The sequence below is a fragment of the Scyliorhinus torazame genome, chromosome 7 (genome assembly GCF_047496885.1).
Source record: "Scyliorhinus torazame isolate Kashiwa2021f chromosome 7, sScyTor2.1, whole genome shotgun sequence".
Taxonomy (NCBI): domain Eukaryota; kingdom Metazoa; phylum Chordata; class Chondrichthyes; order Carcharhiniformes; family Scyliorhinidae; genus Scyliorhinus; species Scyliorhinus torazame.
In genome coordinates, this window is record NC_092713.1 from 34117929 (window position 1) to 34133657 (window position 15729).

The 15729-nt window shown below is 47.4% G+C and overlaps 1 protein-coding gene across 2 annotated transcripts in view; it reads right to left on the reverse strand.

Annotated features, from left to right (window-relative positions):
* The window catches only part of bcar3 (BCAR3 adaptor protein, NSP family member), a 335071-nt gene extending 325893 nt beyond the window's left edge, over positions 1 to 9178 (reverse strand). Inside the window, exon 1 of one of the 2 annotated variants that reach the window (XM_072510520.1) lies at positions 9036 to 9178. The gene's annotated coding sequence lies outside the window, so the exon portion shown is untranslated. The remainder of the gene's footprint in view (positions 1 to 9035) is intronic. The other variant, XM_072510521.1, reaches the window with a different exon arrangement.
* Positions 9179 to 15729: the final 6551 nt, after the last annotated feature.

Here is a 15729-nt window from a genome sequence, read left to right on the forward strand (position 1 = left end):
TTGTTCTCGCTGGAGTTCAGAAGAATGAGGGAGGATCTCATAGAGACTTATAAAATTTTAACGGGACTAGACAGGGTAGATGCAGGGAAGATGTTCCCAATGATGGGTGTGTCCAGAACCAGGGGTCACAGTCTGAGGATTCAGGGTAAACCATTTTGGACAGATATAAGGAGATATTTCTTCACCCAGAGTGGTGAGCCTGTGGAATTCATTACCACAGGAAGTAGTTGATGCAAAAACATTGAATATATTCAAGAGGCGGCTGGATATAGCACTTGGGGAGAATGGGATCAAAGGCTATGGGGAGAAAGCAGGATTAGGCTATTGAGTTGGATGATCAGCCATGATTGTGATGAATGGCGGAGCGGGCTCGAAGGGCCAAAAGGCCTCCCCCTGCTCCTATTTTCTATGTATCTATGTATCCCCATCCACTCCAATCACCTTAAGAATGTATTTCACAGGGCAGCACGGTGGTGCAGTGTTTAGCATTGTTGCCTCACGGCGCCGAGGTCCCAAGTTCGAAACCAGCTCTGGGTCACTGCCCATGTGGAGTTTGCACATTCTCCCTGCGTTCGCGTGGGTTTCGCCCCCCACAACCCAAAGATGCGCAGGGTAGGTGGATTGACCACGCTAAATTGCCCCATAATTGGAAAAAATGAATTGGGTAATCTAAATTTATTTTAAAAATGAATGCATTTAACACTCCAGCATTGGTCCTCCACATTTATTGCAGGTTGAACAGATTTTCCACCCTGTATCAGTTCTGAATTGCCCTTTGCCAGTGTTAAGCAACTTACCACACGCACAGTGTTAAAAATAATTACAGACCGACACCCTTAACTCAAGGCTTCAAAGCAGCCTGGAGGACATCTTCCCAGTCTGCCATTAATGCTGTCCACTTCTTCCAGGGGTTATAGTGAGCCCTTCTCTTAGGAAGAGCTGGCAAATTGCCAATGTTCTTCTCTCTATATTTCATCCTTTCCTAGTCACCGCCAGAAAGGGATGAAAGACTTTTCAACTTCCAATGGACGCAAAGTGTTGACTGATAATCACGGAGACAAGCTAACAAATTGCTCATCATTTACTGCCTCTTTTGTGAAAACCTATTTCCATTTGTTTAGCAACCAACCACCTGTCGTCTCGGTGACATGTTTTCAGCTTGTAAGAACACTTAAAACAATACACAATCAAAAGTCACTCTTCTTCAAAATCTCTTCAAACAAAACTGCTGGAACATGCGGGATCATTGTTCTGCCAAGACTCCCAATAGAATATAAATGTGAATCCGCAGCCCACCTGCTTGCCCTGAGTGGAATTATTTGCAGATTAGATTCAGGTCGGAAAGGCCCAGCTAGTACTCAGCTGAGTTCTTAAACCAATACAACAACAAAACTTCTATTCATAAAGCACCTGTAATCCAGGTGCAGCGTTACAAAACAGTAATCCACATAAAGGAAATATAAGGGCCGACGACTGAAATTTGGGTGGGTTGAAAGGAAATTCTTAAAGGAGGAAAGTTGGCGTAGAGAGAGAGAGAGGGGGAAGAAATTCAAGGAGAGACTTCTAGACATTGACACCGAAATCATGGCCTTCCAATAGCTGAGTGATTAAAATCAAGGATGCTCAAGAGGCAAGAATTGGGGGAATGCAGATATATCTGAGGGTTGTAAGATTGAAGGAAGGTTACTCAGATCTGGAGTGGCAAAGCCATGGAGGCAATACTGGCAAGAAAAAAACGTTGGAGTTAAATACACTTTTGTTTTTTTTCTCAACATCCACACTTCCAGGAAAATAATGAGATTGCAGAACTCAGTGACTGTTCACCAATAGGGAGGAAGGAAGGACAAATACAAGACAAGTCGCCCTGGTCTATTTTGCTGCAGCTCCTCATAGTTAGCTCAGGATGGGGCATTTACACACTCCAAGTGAGATATTATTTTTTAAAATAAATTTGGAATACCCAATTAAATTTTCCCAATTAAGGGGCAATTTAGCGTAGCCAATTCACCTACCCTGCACATCTTTTTGGGTTGTGGGGGCGAAACCCACGCAAACACGGGGAGAATGTGCAAACTCCACACGGACAGTGACCCAGAGCCGGGATCGAACCTGGGACCTCGGAACTTGCAGAGGTGGGCAGCAGGGCTAACCCACTGCGCCACCGTGCAGCCCCTCCAAGTAAGATATGTCTGTCCAACTCTCCCCAATCCTATTTCTGCATTCCTTGATTTGTCCCTAGGCCCTCATTAAACAACAAGACCCCCATCCATATCTCTGTACTGGGTCCCACAGTCTCAATCCAAAGCATTTTGAAGAATAGGGGGCAGTAGCTTTTAAGACTGGAACTGTAGTCAATGACAATGGATGTGTTACCAGGGAACTTAATTCCCCACTCCCTCTCTCTGGGAGATGAGGTGACCGATATTCCCGCAGTATCTCCTCCTCCAGGTACCAGGCTCTAAAAGGGCAATGGCAACCATGGACCCCCATTGGATTGGTCCATCATTATGCTTGACAAAGTGCTGCAATGGGTTGTTGTTGCCTTATGCAGTATGGCCGACCAGGAAACTCTCCCACTCTTACCACCAGCCATCAGGAGATAGGAAGGATTTATGGGCTGATAATCAACCTGTCTGGCCACAAGATGAACATGCCTTCCATGATCAGTGTGACTTGAACCCACAGCCTCAAACCCAGAGGCAGAGATGCTACTGCTTCATCCCGTTTCCTCCCGTCTCAGCTCCACTGTATGTCTGTGACAACAATGGCACCATCCTAGAGGCCTCTGCTCTTTACACAAAGGAAACATGCTCATCTGGAACTTGATCAGAAGGAAGAAGAACGTAAGAACCATGAGCGGGAGTGGGCAATTCAGCCCCTCGAGCCCGCTCCGCCATTCAATATGATCATGGCTGATCTCTCGGCCTCAACTCCACTTTCCTGCCTGTTGTCCATAACCCTTCAATCCATTATTAATTAAAAATCTCCTCCTTATGTTTACTCAATCTCCCTGCATCCACTGCAGTCTGGGTAGTGAATTCCACAGATTCGCGACCCTTTGAGAGAAGTAATTTCTCCATATCTCTGTTTTAAATCTGCTACCCCTTATCCTAAGACTATGACCTCTCGTTCTAGATTGTCCCACAAGAGGAAGCATCCGCTCTATATCTACTTTGTCAATATCTTTTATCATCTTATACAACTCAATTCGGTCTCCTCTCGTTCTTCTAAACTCGAGATTCAGGGACTGAGCAGAGACAAGTGGAGCTCCGAGGCTGATAATTAATCTTATTTATTCTCCTGGTATAGTTATGAGATTCTATACCCAAGGTTGCAAATACTTTGTGGGGAACTTGCATTCTAACAACCTGGATACAGTCCAAAGCTGCCTGCAGAAGGATATTGGCACCTCTCCAAATGCAGCACAATTTTCGCTCCATTCATTCCCACTTCCACTGATATTTTGTCAGTGTCCTCTTACTTGATTAACACCAATACAAAGTACTCATTAAGTATATTAGTTTTACCCTGTGTTTCAAGCATATATCACCTTCTTTGTCCCTAATTGGACCCGTCCTGCCTCTTTACTGCTTACATGCAGGTTGAGGATTTTGGGGGTAGCAGCAGAAGTAGGCCATTCGGTCCATCGAGTTTGCTCCTCCATTCAATGAAATCATGATTGATCTGATCTGATGGGCGGGATTCTGAGTGTTGATGCCATCGGAAACGGCGTCGCGTTTCTCGACGGTGTCAACACGGCCTCAGAATCAGCAATTCTAGCCCCTACAGGGGGCCAGCACGGCACTGGAGCGGTTCACACCGCTCCAGCTGCCGACCCTGGTGTCAACTGGGCGCCGCGGGATCCGCACACTGGCACCGGCGCCAACGCGCGCATGCGCAGTGGCTTCCTTCAACGCGCCGGCCCCGATGCAACATGGCGTAGGGCTACAGGGGCCGGCGCGGAAGAAAGGAGGCCCCCCAGCCAGAGAGGCCGGCCCGCCGATTGGTGGGCCCTGATCGCAGGCCAGGCCCCCGCCGGGGTCGGACCCCCCTCCCCTCCCACAGGCCGCACCCCGACCCTTCCACGCCGAGTTCCTGCCAGCTGGGAGCAGGTGTGGACGGCACCGGCGAGACTCGCCTTTTTTACGACGGCCGCTCGGCGGGCCGAGAATTGGTGGGCCGGCCGCGTAGAGTGGCCCCCGACCGGCGGCGCGCCAACCACGCCGGCGTCAATGCCGCAGAGCGGAGAATCGGGTGCCGGCGTCAGGGCAGCGTGGTGCGATCCGCGCCGGTCGCGGGGACTCTCCGGCCCAGCCCCGGGCTGAGAGAGTCCCGCCCAATAGTCCACAACTCCACTTTCCCGTCTTACCCATAACCCTGGATTCCCTTACTGATTAAAAATCTGTCTATCTCAGCCTTGAACATACCCAGTGACCCAACCTCTACAGATCTCTGCAGTAAAGAATTCCACAGATTTGGTACCTTCAAGATTCCTCCTCATTTCGGTCTTCGGTTCCCTTTTATGTTAAGCGCCATTCTATTCTCATTCTCTTTGCCAGTCTTATTTTCTTCTTCACTTTCTCTCTAAGCTTATTGTACTTTGCCTCGCTCTGACTTGAATTCACCCGACAGGTATCAAACGCCTTCTTTTTTTTCCCATCATATTCTCTATCTCCTTCGTCATCCAAGGAGTCCTGCCTTTGGTTCTCTTGTTGGGATGTACCAAGCCTATACCTGAAACATCTCCTTAATAAATCACCGATTGATTAATTTTTCCTGTCAGTCTTTGATTCCATTTTACCCAGCTGTATTCCCTCTCAGCCCATTGAAATTAGCCCTCTTCCAATTTAGATTTTTCCTTGATCTTCTCCATTACTAGTGGTACAACCTTATGGTACAACGATTGCTCTTACCAAAGTCATTCCCTCATTGACACTTGGTCCACCTTGTTCCCCAGCACCAAGTCCAGCAATGTTACTTTCCTAGTTGGATCAGGAGCATACTGGTCCAAGTGATTCTCCTGAACACATTTCAGGAATTCACCCCCCCTCCTTTCCCTTTACTCGCACATTAATTGCCCAAAGGGGAGATTGGATTGGATTTGTTTATTGCCACGTGGACTGAGGTACAGTAAAGAGTATTGTTCTGCGTACAGTTCAGACAGATCACTCCACACATGAAAAAAATACATAGGGTGATACATAAAGATGGAGGCACAGTGGTAATCCGGAGGCCCAGGCTAATGCCTGGGAACACGGGTTCAAATTCCAGCACGGCAGCTGGAATAAATCTGAAATATAGAGTTAGTCTCTAATGGTGACCATGAGACTATCAACGATTGTTGCAAAAATCCATCTGATTCCCGAATGTCTTTCAGGGAAGGAAATCTGCCATCCATACCTGGTCTGGCCTACATGTGACTCCAGATCCACAGCAATGTGGTTGACTCTTAATTGCCCTCTGAAATGGCCTAGCACACCACCCAGTTCAAAAGCAATTAGGGATGGGCAACAAATCCTGGCTTGGCCAGTAGCACCCACATCCCCATGGAAGAAAAGGAAAAAAAATCAATGGGGATAAAGTCCCCCAATATCTGTACTTCTTGCACATTTGTGATTTCCCTGCAAGTTTGCTCCTCTTCCTCCCTCATCATTTGGAGGCCTATAGAATACCACAATAGTTTAACTCTCCACACATCCCCCGTCCCAACCAATGGCATCCTTTCTTTTCAATAGTACAATGTCTTCACTATTCAGCACTGCCACGCCACTTACCTTTTTTCCTTCCCTATCTTTCCGAACACTTTGTAACTCTAAGGTTAAGCGCCTGGTCCTCACCATTTTTAAGTCACATTTCCATTATTGCTGCATATTCCTACACACCTATCTGTCCCACACTAATGTTTTTTTAACACACTTTGGGCATTTACATAAGTCTGACACCAAGATTGAGAGAAATGATTTGCTGCTCCTGTTACTGCATATGTTTCCTATTATATAAAATGATGAATTCTCAGTGAGAGCTTGCCAAAAGCTTAGTGTGGATCTGATAAGGGCATAGGAAGCTTTAGAAGATGTGTGTGTATGTGTAACCACATTCATGTCAGTGCTCTGCTAGATTAGATTTGGGAGACTAGAACATAGAACATAGAACGATACAGCGCAGTACAGGCCCTTCGGCCCACGATGTTGCACCGAAACACAAGCCATCTAACCTACACTATGCCATTATCATCCATATGCTTATCCAATAAACTTTTAAATGCCCTCAATGTTGGTGAGTTCACTACTGGTGCAGGTAGGGCATTCCACGGCCTCACCACTCTTTGCGTAAAGAACCTACCTCTGACCTCTGTCCTATATCTATTACCCCTCAGTTTAAAGCTATGTCCCCTCGTGCCAGCCATTTCCATCTGCGGGAGAAGGCTCTCACTGTCCAGCCTATCTAACCCCCTGATCATTTTGTATGCCTTTATTAAGTCTCCTCTTAACCTTCTTCTCTCCAACGAAAACAACCTCAAGTCCATCAGCCTTTCCTCATAAGATTTTCCCTCCATACCAGGCAACATCCTGGTAAATCTCCTCTGCACCCGCTCCAAAGCCTCCACATCCTTCCTATAATGCGGTGACCAGAACTGTACGCAATACTCCAAATGCGGCCATACCAGGGTTTTGTACAGCTGCAACATGACCTCATGACTCCGGAACTCAATCCCTCTACCAATAAAGGCCAACACACCATAGGCCTTCTTCACAACCCTATCAACTTGGGTGGCAACTTTCAGGGATCTATGTACATGGACACCTAGATCCCTCTGCTCATCCACACTTCCAAGAACTTTACCATTAGCCAAATATTCCACATTCCTGTTATTCCTTCCAAAGTGAATCACCTCACACTTCTCTACATTAAACTCCATTTGCCACCTCAGCTCTGCAGCTTATCTATGTCCCTCTGTAACCTGCTACATCCTTCCACACTGTCGACAACACCACCGACTTTAGTGTCGTCTGCAAATTTACTCACCCACCCTTCTGCGCCCTCCTCTAGGTCATTGATAAAAATGACAAACAGCAACGGTCCCAGAACAGATCCTTGTGGTACTAGAGCCCTTGAGTTGGCATCTAAATTGACAGGACTGAATGGCACAGGTACAATGGATCAAATTAGTCTCCTTATGTACTGTCCGATTCTATGATTTCATAGGAGCGGCATGATGGCACAGTGGTTAGCACTGCTGCCTCACAGCACCCGGGACCCGGGTTCAATTTTGTCCTTGGGTCACTGCTTGTGTGGTGTTTGTCCGTTCTCCCCATGTCTGTGTGGGTTTCCTCTGGGTGCTCCGGAGTTTCCTCCCATAGTCCAAAGATGTGCCGGTTAGGTGGATGGGCCATGCTAAATTGCCCCTTAGTGTCTAAAGATGTGTATGTGTAGATTAGGTTGAGGGGTTATTGGGGTAGGGTAGGGGAGTGGGCTTGGGTGGAGTGCTCTTTCAGAGGGTCGGTCCAGACTCGATGGGCCAAATGGCCTCCTTCTGCACGGTGGGGACTCTACAGCATAAAATAAGGAGCCGGCTTACAGCCTCTAAAAATCTTCAATAAAATTAATATCGGCAGAGTAACCACTTTTGATCCAACCCTCAGTATGCACACACGAGTCCTCCGTTTTGTTTCAATGAGAAGTTCTGAGTCACACCCCCTCCTGCCCTCTACTTTCTACCTGAACCTGCCTTACCGTTTTAAAGGGACACACTCCATAGGAAAGTGAAGCAGGTTGTTTGCATTCTCCAGGATGAAATTCCCTGCATCTGGGAAAGAGCAGCAGCAGTGCCTCATCAGTGAGTAAACACAAAGGGACTGTTCCCAAACTGAGAATTTTCTTACACTTGACAAATGTGTCATAATCCCAACTCCCATTTTAATTTGTCACTTATGTTTATGGAGATGTTAGCAATGATGAGGGATTTACTCACATTCCTGGTTGTCAGACGGTTTATAAAAAAAACAATGTTTGAGGTTGTTTTTGACTTTCATCACTTGCAGCATCAAATCAGGCGCAGTTTTACACCTCACTCTGAGTGGCCAGCTCACTGCTGCCAGTCCAGTGCCCAGCAGCAAGAGTGACTATTAACTCCACTAACCGGTTTTCCACCCCTTCCCGGCTCCCCAGAAAGTACTGATCAGCACCATGCACCCTCAGGTATTTCGCCCAGCTGGTCAAAGTATGAACTCCGGCGGCGTCTGTCCGCAGGCTGTGGGGGCATCACTGCTCAGCCCAGTCCTCTTGAGGGGGCACTGCACTGGCAGAGGCACCACTTTCAGACCAGACACTGAACCACCTTGGTGGGTGAAAAGAAAAATCCCATCACCTCATTCGGAGAGCGGAGCAGTTCTCGTAACATCAAAAGATCTGATTTGACAATCTCAGCTTTGACAAAGAGTCATCGGACTCGAAACGTTAGCTCTTTACTTCCCCCTACAGATGCTGCCAGCTTGCTGAGATTTTCCAGCATTTTCTCTTTCGTTTCAGATTCCTGCATCCGCAGTAATTTGCTTTTATCAAAAGATATTAACTGGTAATTGATCTCATCACAGTGTGGCATCTTACTGTGGACAACAGTGGCAACAGTGTCCTGTCCCTCCACACACACACCCTCCCCTTCCCCATCACAGCCCCCAGCTCAGATCAGGGACTTGCAACCTTACTGACTGATCTGGGTGAGCCACGAGAGAAACGATCTTTAAAAATATTCCAACCTGCCTCTGCCTCATCAATGTCCAAAAGCCAAGTCCCCTGATCCACCGAAAACCCTGAAAGCGGTCAGATAAACTAAAGCCAGCGACCTGCTCTAACCACACAGAAATACCGCAAGTATTACTCCCCCAAAAAGAGCAGTCATTCTGCAAGAAGATTTTCACTTTGAACTCGTAACTCTGAGAAATGAAGCTAACTTTGAAACAACAGTTTCCCTGAGAACCTCAGTTCAAGAATCTCGCAGACAAAAGCAGTAAGCATTGACATTCCAGTGGACTTACCTTGTCGCAATAAACAGCGGTGCTGGTATCACTGCTTTAGGTAAAGTGGCAGCGGCACTTTAACAGCCATCTCCTTCAGTCCTGGTCTGAGCGCACTGTGTGTTGACAGAACCCTGGCTGGGTGAAATGACACACACGTTTGAAACTGAACACTCCGCAGCCACACCTAGAAATCATTCCCACTCAATGCTGCCAGCAGCTGGTTACTCGCAATCGTTCCACTACCTCGGGTGATTTTTAAAAATATATATCAAAAGCTCCGGCAATACTTTTCAGAGGAATGTTGCAAGTTGCTCCACAGCACTCTACATTCCTGAAAAAAAAACACACACACACACTGCCATGCAGCTGGGAGGAATGCTGCAGTCAGCAATGAGTTCTGTGTGGCAAACAGCACCACTACCAAATCCCGAGGCCCTTGATTCAGCCTGCAGGCTCCGGCACCCTTCTGACTATCAACACCCTCGTTCCAGAGGGCTGCAGAAATAATGTGACCATCTCCTTCCCGGCACCAACTCCCTCAATGCCAGTCTGCATTTATAGATTATTATAGAATTTACAGTGCAGAAGGAGGCCATTCGGCCCATCGAGTCTGCACCGGCTCTTGGAAAGAGCACCCTACCCAAGGTCAACACCTCCACCCTATCCCCACAACCCAGCAACCCCACACAACACTAAGGGCAATTTTGGACACTAAGGGCAATTTATCATGGCCAATCCACCTAACCTGCACATCTTTGGACTGTGGGAGGAAACCGGAGCACCCGAGGAAACCCACGCACACACGGGGAGGATGTGCAGACTCCGCACACACAGTGACCCAAGCCGGAATCGAACCTGGGACCCTGGAGCTGTGAAGCAACTGTGCGATCCACAATGCTACCATGCTGCCCTATTTATATAGCACCTTCAAAGTAGAAATCTATCCCAAGCTGCCTGGTATGCACCGAGCCGCACATTGGGAGAGGGAGTGACTTTAAGAAGCATCTTCAAGAGGGGTAGGGTGCGAGGTGGAGATAGGGAGCCCTAGAGCTCAGGGCACAAGCAATTGAAGGCACAGCCACTAATGGCCAAGAGATTAAAATTGTGGCTGTATATGAGGTCAGGGCTGGAGGGAATCTGAGAAGAGGCTACAGAAATAGGTAAGAATGAGGGACAGGTGTTGGGTAGTGATTGAGGTGCAGGGATGTGGGATAAGGGGCAAGGATCATGGAAAGGAATGAGGCCATGGAAAATTTTGAAAAATATGAGTATTTTGCAATTATGTCATTGTTGGGCTGGCAACCAATTTATCCCCACTCCAGCCTCCTCCCTCGATGCCAGTCTACCCACTCCACCACTCCAGCCTCCTCCCTCGATGCCAGTCTACACACTCCAGTCTCCTCCCTCGATGCCAGTCTACCCACTCCACCACTCCAGCCTCCTCCTTCGATGCCAGTCTACCCACTCCACCACTCCAGCCTCCTCCCCCGATGCCAGTCTACACACTCTACCACTCCAGTCTCCTCCCTCAATGCCAGTCTACACACTCTACCACTCCAGTCTCCTCCCTCGATGCCAGTCTACCCACTCCACCACTCCAGCCTCCTCCCCCGATGCCAGTCTATACACTCTACCACTCCAGTCTCCTCCCTCGATGCCAGTCTACCCACTCCACCACTCCAGCCTCCTCCCTCGATGCCAGTCTACACACTCTACCACTCCAGTCTCCTCCCTCGATGCCAGTCTACCCACTCCACCACTCCAGCCTCCTCCCTCGATGCCAGTCTACGCACTCCACCACTCCAGCCTCCTCCTTCAATGCCAGCCAGCCAACCCCCCACTCAGCCTCTTCCCTTGATGCCAGCCTATCCACCCCTATTCCAGCCTCCCCACCAATACAGTTGAGTTCTTCAGTCTTCCACTGTTTATCATAGAATTTACAGTGCAGAAGGAGGCCATTCGGCCCATCGAGTCTGCACCAGCTCTTGGAAAGAGCACCCTACCCAAGGTCAACACCTCCACCCTATCCCCATATCCCAGTAACCCCACACAACACTAAGGGCAATTTTGGACACTATGGGCAATTTATCATGGCCAATCCACCTAACCTGCACATTTTTGGACTGTGGGAGGAAACCGGAGCACCCGGAGGAAACCCACGCACACACGGGGAGGATGTGCAGACTCCGCACACACAGTGACCCAAGCCGGGAATCGAACCTGGGACCCTGGAGCTGTGAAGCAATTGTGCTATCCACAATGCTAGCGTGCTGCCCAGTGTTGTTGTCGCCTCTGCTGCTGCTGTTGGCTCACATGGAGAATGGGTTCATGGCTGTTGGTACCTCGATCCAGAGGTTATTCTTTACATCCAAGCCTACACCGCGAGTAACAGGAGGTTGTGTGGTTCAGTAGGTAACACCCCTGCCTCTGAGTCAGAAGCTCCGAGTTCAAGTCTGTCGCCGGGACCTGTTGGCCATGGAACGAGCGTTCACGATGCAGTTCATACAGGTTGACAATCCGACTGCTAATCCTTCGAACACTTCCCTACCATTCCCCAAGGGAATGTGCGTGAAAATACCAGATGAACTGTTGAGTTGTGGCAGACTATCTGATGGTGGGGGGCATCGCAGAAATGTCTTCAGCAGCCTCCACACCACAGCTGTACACCCTTGACACCAGCTGAGAACAGACAGAGTCAACACTGAATCAGAAGTTTCATCTGATCACAGACTGGCCAGTTGTTGGCCTCAGCACTCCCTGGGAAGATAAGGAGAAAATCACCCAGGATGTATGCTGCTATTGTTATCCTGTCTCCTTGTCAGAGAGTATGCTTGGGGTACAGGCAGAATGGGATCCAGCTGTGATACCCTTCGAGAGCAGCAAGCTTGGTACAATTCCAGGTCGAAGGCCTTCAGTGTATTTGACCCACTTGGCTTCAATGGCTCCTTGCTGCATTTCTGATAACGTTGATTCCTATTGGTTGATTTCAAGATCCTTGTTAAAACCTTGTTCCGTCAATCATGCTGATAATCTGTTCTTTGTGATGCTACAGCATTGAGGGAGGCTACTCAGCCCATCATGTCTGTGCCAGCTCTCTGGTAGAGCTATTCAATTGATCGCATCCCCCTGCTTTTTCCCCATAGCCCTCTATTATCTTCCCATCAACTACTTATCCAAATCCCTTTTGAAAGTTGCTATTGGATCTGCTTCCGGACTCTCTCAAGCAATGTGTTTCAGATCCCAACAAAGAGCTGCATAAAAAATGCTTCCTCATGTTTCCTTTATTTCATCTGGCAGTCACCTTAAATCTGTGTCGTCTGGTTACACAGCGTTCTGCCACTGGAAACAGTTACTCCTTCAAAACTGTTGATGGTTTTGAAAACCTCTGTTAAAACCTTCTCTTCACCATCTCTGTTCGAGAAAGCGCCACATATTTAGCACATTTTCATATAAAAAAAAGGTTCCTTCTGTGTTTTCCATTTTTCTTTTGCTGTTGTGTAATAAAAGTGTCAGTTTTGGCTTAATGGTCATACTCTCACCTCTAACTCAGGAGCATGTGGTTTTGAGCCCATCCCAGAGACTTCTGTGTATAATCTAGGGAGGCTGACACTTCAGTGTGGCACGGAGAGAGTTCTACAGGTGCGGCCTTTCAGAGAAGATGTTAAGCTGAGGCTCGGACTGCCCTTTCCGGGCATAAATTATCCCACAACGTCACTTGAAGAAGAGTAGGGAAATTCTCCCAGTATCTGGGCCAGCATTCTTTTTTTGCAAAAATATACTTTGTTCATAAAATATCTGAAAGAACATTACGAAACATTTCAAAATGGCTATCACAGAAAGCGTAATGATATATATGTTGTCTGCATAGATCATGTTGTACTCTGGAGGTGCATCAAAACAGTTGTGATACATCTGTCCACTGTATCCATTCAATGTGAGTCATGCAGCCCCGAGGGATTTGATACAGTTTGCTGCCTCTCAGTTTACTATGGCTGAAAGACCTTAGGCAACAACCATTCCCTCATTGCACCTCTGTGGTGGCTGTCCCAAGCCCCAATGCATCCCCCAGCAAGTAGTCCTGAGCTTTGGAATGTACACAGCCTGCAAAAGAACCACTTTTTTTTCTCCCAAAGTACATTTTATTCTTAAAATATCTAAGAGAACACGGCCATCACATAAAGTGCAATGATATTCAAGTTTTCTACATAGACCATGTTGCACCCTGAGGTGCTTCAGTACAATAAAAAGACATTTCAAAATGGCTATTACGGAAAGTGCAATGATTTTGTCTCTGAATCAACATGACTCTATCTACACCTCCCGCTGCCTGGGGAAAGCGGGCAGCATAATCAAAGAGCCCTCCCACCCGGCTTCCTCACTCTTCCAACTTCTTCCATCGGGCAGGGGATACAGAAGTCTGAGAACACGCACGAACAGACTCAAAAACAGCTTCTTCCCCGCTGTTACCAGACTCCTGAACGTCCCTCTTATGGACTGACCTGATTAATACTACACTCCTGTATGCTTCATCCGATGTCAGTGTCTATGTATTTACATTGTGTACCTTGCGTTGCCCTATTATGTATTTTCTTTTTCTTTTCTTTTATTTTCATGTACTAAATTATCTGTTGAGCTGCTCGCAGAAAAATACTTTTCACTGTACCTCGGTACATGTGACAATAAACAAATCCAATCCAATCCAGCTGAAAGAGGTTGTCTTGTGGGAAATTACTGTGTACATTTGGTTGCTGCATTTCCTAATATTATAACACTGACTAGTTATAATTAGCTTTATCGTTCTTTGGGACAATGTACACTTGTGAAAAATGCTATAGAAATGCAAGTTCTCTCTTGCAAATGTGACTCTTCAGCTTAAATCCCGCACACAGCAGAAAAGCCTATTTGGATCCAATTTATCCAAAGCTTTCCAATGTAATCAGAAATGCTGACACTCAGTCAGGGCTTACCGACAAACAATGGCCTATTGCTGAAGGCGGGCAGGGCATCTGGTACCACAACGCTGCGGGAATCAGCACCTTCACAAGAGGAGGAACGAAAAGAAGCAGAAATGGGGCAAGGGAGGAGAGCCACATGGGTTGTCCTTTTTTTTAAAGTATATTTATGAGGGTTTGACATTTTAGAAATTGACGCAACAAAGTTACAAAATAACACCATACATAAAGAATAAGTGAGAGAACGGCCTGACATACATGGGCAGAGGGGGCAGCACGGTGGCGCAGTGGGTTAGCCCTGCTGCCCCACGGCGCCGAGGTCCCAGGTTCGATCCCGGCTCTGGGTCACTGTCCGTGTGGAGTTTGCACATTCTCCCCGTGTTTGCGTGGGTTTCGCCCCCACAACCCAAAGATGTGCAGGGTAGTTGGATTGGCCCCGCTAAATTGCCCCTTAATTGGAAAAATGAATTGGGTACTCTACATTTAAAAAAAAAAATACACGAGCAGAGAATAAAACAGGAGAACAACATCATGACTGGCCCAGCACCATCATTAGACAAAACTGAACCCATCATAAAGCGAAGGAAGAACAGGCTAATGTCATAAAGACATGACATAAAGGTGCACACACTCCCACGCTGCACAGAGCTACAACTATTGGATAAGAAATGGGGATAAATGTCCCGCAGCAAGGTTCAGCACACACCAACATACAATCCCCTCAGCCCTAGCAACGCCGCAGGTGCCAGCGACCCATCATAGCCATCTCCTTCGAATATCGTACCCAACTCCATTTGAAGCCAAGAGTGCATTTGTCATCTCCAGCTCTACAAATAAAAATAAAATCCACAAAACCCCAGTTTGAAGGGCAAATTACATACACACTCCTCAACCCAACCGAACCCCCATCCAGGCCCGGAACAGAACCGATATCAATCATATAGCTACAAAGTTATAAAGAGAGGACCAGCAGCAACAAATCCATGTTATTCTCAGACCCAGAGTCTCCAGTAGAAGAAGAGAGGGGAGACTAGAGCTACCAAAGCTAACCCACCGGATAACAAGAGCTGAGGACCCAGCCCAGGTCCTGACTCACCACAGCGCTTGGGAAGCATCCATCAACATAAGAACATAATAAGAACAAGGAGCAGGAGTAGGCCATCTGACCCCTCGAGCCTGCTCCACCATTCAATGAGATCATGGCTGGTCTTTTGTGGACTCAGCTCCACTTTCCGGCCCGAACACCATAACCCTTAATCCCTTTATTCTTCAAAAAACTATCTATCTTTATCTTAAAAACATTTAATGAATGAGCCTCAACTGCTTCACTGGGCAAGGAATTCCATAGATTCACAACCCTTTGGGTGAAGAAGTTCCTCCTAAACTCAGTCCTAAATCTACTACCCCTTATTTTGAGGCTATGCCCCCTAGTTCTGCTTTCACCCGCCAGTGGAAACAACCTGCCCGCATCTATCCTCTCTATTCCCTTCATAATCTTATATGTTTCTATAAGATCCCCCCTCATCCTTCTAAATTCCAACGAGTACAATCCCAGTCTACTCAACCTCTCCTCGTAATCCAACCCCTTTAGCTCTGGGATTAACCTAGTGAATCACCTCTGCACACCCTCCAGTGCCAGTACGTCCTTTCTCAAGTAAGGAGACCAAAACTGAACACAATACTCCAGGTGTGGCCTCACTAACGCCTTATACAATTGCAGCAGAGCCTCCCTAGTCTTAAACTCCATCCCTCTAGCAATG